The sequence below is a fragment of the Sinocyclocheilus anshuiensis genome, unplaced genomic scaffold (genome assembly GCF_001515605.1).
Source record: "Sinocyclocheilus anshuiensis isolate Anshui unplaced genomic scaffold, SAMN03320099.WGS_v1.1 scaffold1754, whole genome shotgun sequence".
NCBI lineage: Eukaryota > Metazoa > Chordata > Actinopteri > Cypriniformes > Cyprinidae > Sinocyclocheilus > Sinocyclocheilus anshuiensis.
The window spans coordinates 12,239-18,551 of NW_015546144.1; the positions used below are offsets into that span (position 1 = coordinate 12,239).

The 6,313-nt window shown below is 37.2% G+C and overlaps 1 pseudogene; it reads right to left on the minus strand.

Moving 5' to 3' along the window:
* Positions 1-465: 465 nt before the first annotated feature.
* On the minus strand, positions 466-3,678 carry LOC107701224 (gastrula zinc finger protein xLCGF3.1-like; annotated as a pseudogene).
* Between the last annotated feature and the right edge of the window lie 2,635 nt (positions 3,679-6,313).

Sequence of the window (6,313 nt, forward strand, 5' to 3'; positions counted from 1 at the left end):
CTGTGTTGTTTCACACCAACAAAATGAGTTGAAAGCCCCAAAAAGCAATCATAATAGTTCATGGCTTTTAGATATAAGTCTAACTAAAAATATGAAATGATTTATTCTTGATGCAAGTAGGCTACAATGAGCAGACAATAAAAAATAGACAATATAATTTGTTGGTAGAATTATTAAAGAGTTTAATTCTTGGTGAAGCAAATAAAAAAAATAAGTGAAAGTTGAAACCAATGAGACAGATCTCAGATAAAGAAAAAAAAAACAATATGTAACAAATTAAAATTAAATTCTGTTTCTCTTAAAAGTATTACATCCTCTTCTTAGCTAGAGAACAATAATGGCTTAAATGTCAAAAACCTTTACTATTTAAAAAAAAATGTAACAATTCAAAACTCATCCAAAAGAACCATCTGAATCTCACAGATGAAAAGATTTACTTTATTCATGGTGAAAACTTTAGATGTTTTTTGTCCTGTCCTGTCATTGTTTTTTTGGCTGCGTATGACAGATTTATACAGAAGAAATTTTATTGTGTCATGTTTGGTGAGGACGAGGCATCAGACCTGAGAGTGCTGGATCTGTAGATGATCTACTTACTGTGATTGCTTTTTGTATGCTTGAGTAGATTAGATAATTGAGTGAAACTCTTCCCGCATACAGTGCAGTGAAACAGTTTCTCTCCAGTGTGGATCATCTGGTGTCTTTTCAGGTCTCCTGACAGACTGAATCTCTTGTCGCAGTGTGAACACATGTAAGGTTTCTCTCCAGTGTGAATCCTCTCATGTCTTTTCAGGTCTCCTGACAAACTGAATCTCTTGTCGCAATGTAAACACATGTAAGGTTTCTCTCCAGTGTGGATCATCTGGTGTCTTTTCAGATGTTCTGACCGAATGAATCTCTTGTCGCAGTGTGAACACATGTAAGGTTTCTCTCCAGTGTGGATCATCTGGTGTCTTTTCAGGTCTCCTGACTGACTAAATCTCTTGTCGCAGTGTGAACACAAGTAAGGTTTCTCTCCAGTGTGGATCATCTGGTGTCTTTTCAGATGTTCTGACCGACTGAATCTCTTGTTGCAGTGTGAACACATGTAAGGTTTCTCTCCAGTGTGGATCCTCTCATGTCTTTTCAGATGTGTTGACCGACTGAATCTTTTGTTGCAGTGTAAACACATGTAAGGTTTCTCTCCAGTGTGGATCATCTGGTGTCGTTTCAAATCTCTAGCTGTAATAAAAGTATTCTCACACTCAAAGCACATGTACTCTCTCACACCAGTATGTATTTTCTTATGTTCTTTTAGACTTCGCAGTTGTGAAAAAAAAAAAAACTTTTTCCACATTGATCACATGTGTAAGGTTTCTCTCCAGTGTGGATCCTTTCATGTGATTTCAGATGTGCTGAGCAAATAAATCTCTTCCCACATTGATCACAAGTGAACGGCTTCTCCCCCGAATGAACTCTCATATGCAACATAAGGCTTCTTTTTTCTGCAAAACACTTCCCGCATTGATCACATGTGAACGGCTTCTCTCCAGTGTGGATCCGCATGTGAACTTTGAGACTTTTATTACATGTCAAACTCTTTCCACACTGACGGCAGATGAAACTGTTCTTGTCTCTTCTTTTCAGTAAACAACTACCTTCAGTCTGTGAGTGAGTTTTCTCTCCAGGTTTGACACAATGATGTTTCTCCTCCATCCGGTCTGAAATGAAAATAAAAAATTAGGGCTGTCAATTTAATGTTTTAATTTAATTAATTAGTTCAATCATGACAACTCTCGGAACATTTCAGCATGGTGATGGATATGACAATGTTAATGCATTTGGTCTTGGTGGAACAGATCTGCTACGCTGCTGCTGCTGTTGGTTATTGCTGTAGTTGTAGATTATTGCTGCTGCTGCAAGCAAGTACAGGAACTTGCTACTGCCAATGCCTATGGCGATACGGTGCCATGAGTATTTAAGACATACTGCTGCTGCACAGATAGCATATAAAATAACCCATAGCAGATCTATACAGGTGGAGCTGGGGAAGGCGGAGGGTTTCAGAGAATGCTGAAAGCGCGCTGCAGGAATCTCAGTGAATGCTAGCCAGCCATATAAATGCAAGGCAGTAAGCTCATTGGATGCATATGCAGCATGAACCAATCATCTTGTGCCAAGTTGTTTAACTCTCTGAATATCAAGTTCAAGTTCAAGTTCAAGTTGAGCTTTATTGTCATTCTGCTACATGTGGGGACATACAGTGGAACGAAATGTCGTGCCTCACAGGACCACGGTGCTACATAAATACAAGTCAAGTCAAGTCAAGTCAAGTCTGCTTTATTGTCAATTCTTCCACATGTACAGCACATACACACAGAGAATTGAATGCACTGAAAGCAGTCCTGTAGAGTTGAGGTAGCATCATCTCGCCAAATTGTGATGAGTTTTTGAACTGGTTTGGCGAGTTTCAGAAGTGGTCTGTATGCTGGAATTAGCATAACAGAGATGTGATCCGAGTACCCTAGGTGGGGGCGGGGTACAGCCTTGTACGCGTTCTTTTCTGTTGTGTAAACAAAGTCCAGTGTGTTTTTTCCCCTTGTTGCAAAGTTCACATGTTGGTAGAACTTTGGCAATACTGTCTTTAAGTTTGCGTGGTTGAAGTCACCGGCTATTATGAAAAAGGCGTCAGGGTTATTTGTTTGTTGTTCGCTGATGGCGATGTACAGCTCGCGAAGCGCGTCCTTAGCGTTTGCACACGGGGGGATGTAAACTGCGACGATATCATCAGTTACCCGCCCAAGACCTACATACATCATCTTACATTTAATACAGTGTGTTCGGCTTGAAGCGGCAATGTGCAGACGAATCGGTGTTTGACATCAAAGTATTAATATGGAGCATCTGCTCTCTAATCGCTCCTGTGGTAATTTGACTTCAAGCCGAACACACCTGTACAGTTGATTGGTGATGAATATGATACAAACTCACTGTGTGACGGAGCCTATAGAATGCAGTTATATGCCCCTAAAATTCATCCGTTTGAACGAATCGAATGAATGACTCAATGGCTGTGTTCAGAATGGCACACTTGTTTACTGCTTACTAGGGGTGGAACGATAAATCAATTTGTGGATCGATTCTGCGATTGTCCGAAAGCATCACGATTCTCTCTGGAATCGATTCTGAGCTTAGTTTTTAACAGCAGATGGCACTGCGTGCTTTAGAAACAGCCATACTCTCCAGTTCCTTACACACACACCACTGGGGCGTGTGTAGAGCCATAACACCTGGAGCCATCTGCTGTTAAAAACTAAGCTCAGAATCGCGATGCATTCGGAAAATCGCAGAAACGATCCACAAATCGATTTATCGTTCCACCCCTTCTGCTTACTGCCCAGTACACAGTGCATACTGCCTACTATTTTATTAAGAATAGTGTGTGTGAAACAGTATACAATAAGCAGCAAATAATGTTTCAGAGTAGTATGCTACAGTGTTGTCACATGACAAACAGGGAGCATTAATTCAACACAGCTGTTGTGGTTGTTACTGTACAAAAAAAGGTGCTAACCGTTTCTTTTACTAAGGCTTCTTCTTGATGGTTTCATGCTGGTCTTCACTTGTAGGCTGATGGGAATATTTCAGCATTTATTGGTGAATTGCAGTGGAAGGAGCTTCAGTGAAGGAGCAGATCTGCCAAAATCAAGAATCAATCAGTTACTTTTGGGTCATTCCGTGTCAAATCATCAAATTTTCAGAAATTTCCCCAGCTCAAATTTTTGATTTTGCTAATATTTTTTTCTGAAGAAACATGTATAGTGATGATAGCCCAAATATGAAATGTCATGTATGAATATTATGTTATGAATATTTAAGTAATCCACTATTTTGTAGAGGGGGGTCAAAATGGCAATTTTCACCTGAGATTCAGAGCCAAATTACAGGGGGTTAAAAATGACTTCAGAAAGATGGCAGGATCACAATGTTATTTTCACCCAGAGATTGGTAGGTCTAAAATATGTTGAGTTTAGCAATCTTTGTTGCATTATGCGCCAATGGTGACCATTCAAAAATGGGGAAAGAGCACTTTTCAAGTTTTTCTCCAAAGTTTGCAGGCCTGTACCTCAAAAAAGTATTAAAGACATCTTAATGCCCTTTTAGAAATTTGGTCGTAACAAACTTCCCTTTTGACATCTTCATTTTAAGGCCCTATATGGTTCGGTTTCAGAGATAATGGAGTTTCAATATGACTCCAGGAGTAAATTGTTAAATTTTACACATTTTCAGTGGTCAAAAACCAAATGTGGGTCATTTTCTAAAAATATGATACTTTTTTTCTCTTAAAGAGGAATGTCTGAAGAACAAATAATGTTGAAACTAGAAATGCATCTTGTTCCCTTCTGTCCAAACGACTGCATTGAACATACCTGTCTGAGTGCCATGAGTATTCTTTTTCCAAAGTTTGTGTGCCTATAACTCAAGAAGTATTAAAGATATTGCAATATGATTTTAGAGTCTAGTTCTTAATAAACTTTTCTTTTGGAATCTTCATTTTCAAGGCCCTACATTGTTCAGTCCCAGAGATATCGGGATGTCAATGAGGCTCCATATTCAGATTGTTGAATAATACCCCTTTTTGGGTGGTCACTTTGTATTAGGGATGTAACGTATGAAAATTTCTTATCACAATTATAGTGACCAAAATGATCACGGTTATCAGTATTATCACGGTATTGTTAACATATGCTGGAAATGTTCAAAAAGTACTGACACACAAATCATGTCACCAAGTTTTACATTTAAAATCAACAAACAACAAAAAGTTTTGTTTGCATAACTAAAACAATAACATTGCCAATGATGTCCGGATTTTAAATGACAACATGACTGACAACAGTTTATCTAATAGCATGTTCATATATCTAATGTAAATATCAAATATCTAATGTAATAAAACTGTGTTTTATGCTTCAGGGCTCCAGACTCGTTCTTCCCACTGGTCGCTCTTTTGCGACTAACTTTCTCATTTGGTCACACCAGCACATGATTTGGTCGCAATATTTTTATTTTTAGGGATCAATCAATGCATGCTGATGAACTTTTATCATAGTTTATAGTTGTATGAAAACGAAAGTGGTTAACATTCAACCCCTTCTTTTTCATCAGTATTATTTGTGATTTAAATTTTGTGAACAGGAGTTTCCCGTCATGTTATAAGCCGGGCTTCGGGTGCTTTCACTTTCGAATTCGCGATCTTGGTGTCACGTTTTACAAGAAAAGATAATTGTCTGATTTGCTTACATACTGTACATCTATACATATTTCACTTTTTAAGACTAAAACAAAAGATGGATTATGTGCAATCAAAATACAAATTATAACGAAAGAAGAAAAATAGAAATAGTAAATTAAATAATCATTCTTAACAGCAAATAAAAATCTAAACAACAGAAACTGAAACAATGTATTAAGCAAACACTTACGCACAACCGCATACCCGACTGCCTGAGAAGTAAGTAGGGATGTAACGGTATGAAAATTTCTTATCATGATTATAGTGACCAAAATTATCACGGTTATCGGTATTATCACGGTATTGTTAAAATGTGCTGGAAATGTTCAAAAAGTACTGACACACAAATAATTTCACCAAGTTTTACATTTAAAATCAACAAACAACAAATAAAATGAGTTTTTGTTTGCATAACTAAAACAATAACATTGCCAATGATGTCCGGATTTTAAATGACAACATGACTGACAACAGTTTATCTAATAGCATGTTCATATATCTAATGTAAATATCAAATATCTAATGTAATAAAACTGTGTTTTATGCTTCAGGGCTCCAGACTCGTTCTTCCCACTGGTCGCTCTTTTGCGACTAACTTTCTCATTTGGTCACACCAGCACATGATTTGGTCGCAATATTTTTATTTTTAGGGATCAATCAATGCATGCTGATGAACTTTTATCATAGTTTATAGTTGTATGAAAACGAAAGTGGTTAACATTCAACCCCTTCTTTTTCATCAGTATTATTTGTGATTTGAATTTTGTGAACGTAAGTTTCTCTTTAGCTATGTTATAAGCCGGGCTTCGGATGCTTTCACTTTCGAATTCGCGATCTTGGTGTCACGTTTTACAAGAAAAGATAATTGTCTCATTTGCTTACATACATCTATACATACGTATTTCACTTTTTAAGACTAAAACAAAAGATGGATTAATTGTTATTCTTAATATACACCACATGCTGTATTATATACAGACTAATAAATTACAGAACATTTAGCAAACACTGAGGAATCAAATAAATAAAAAAGAGAGC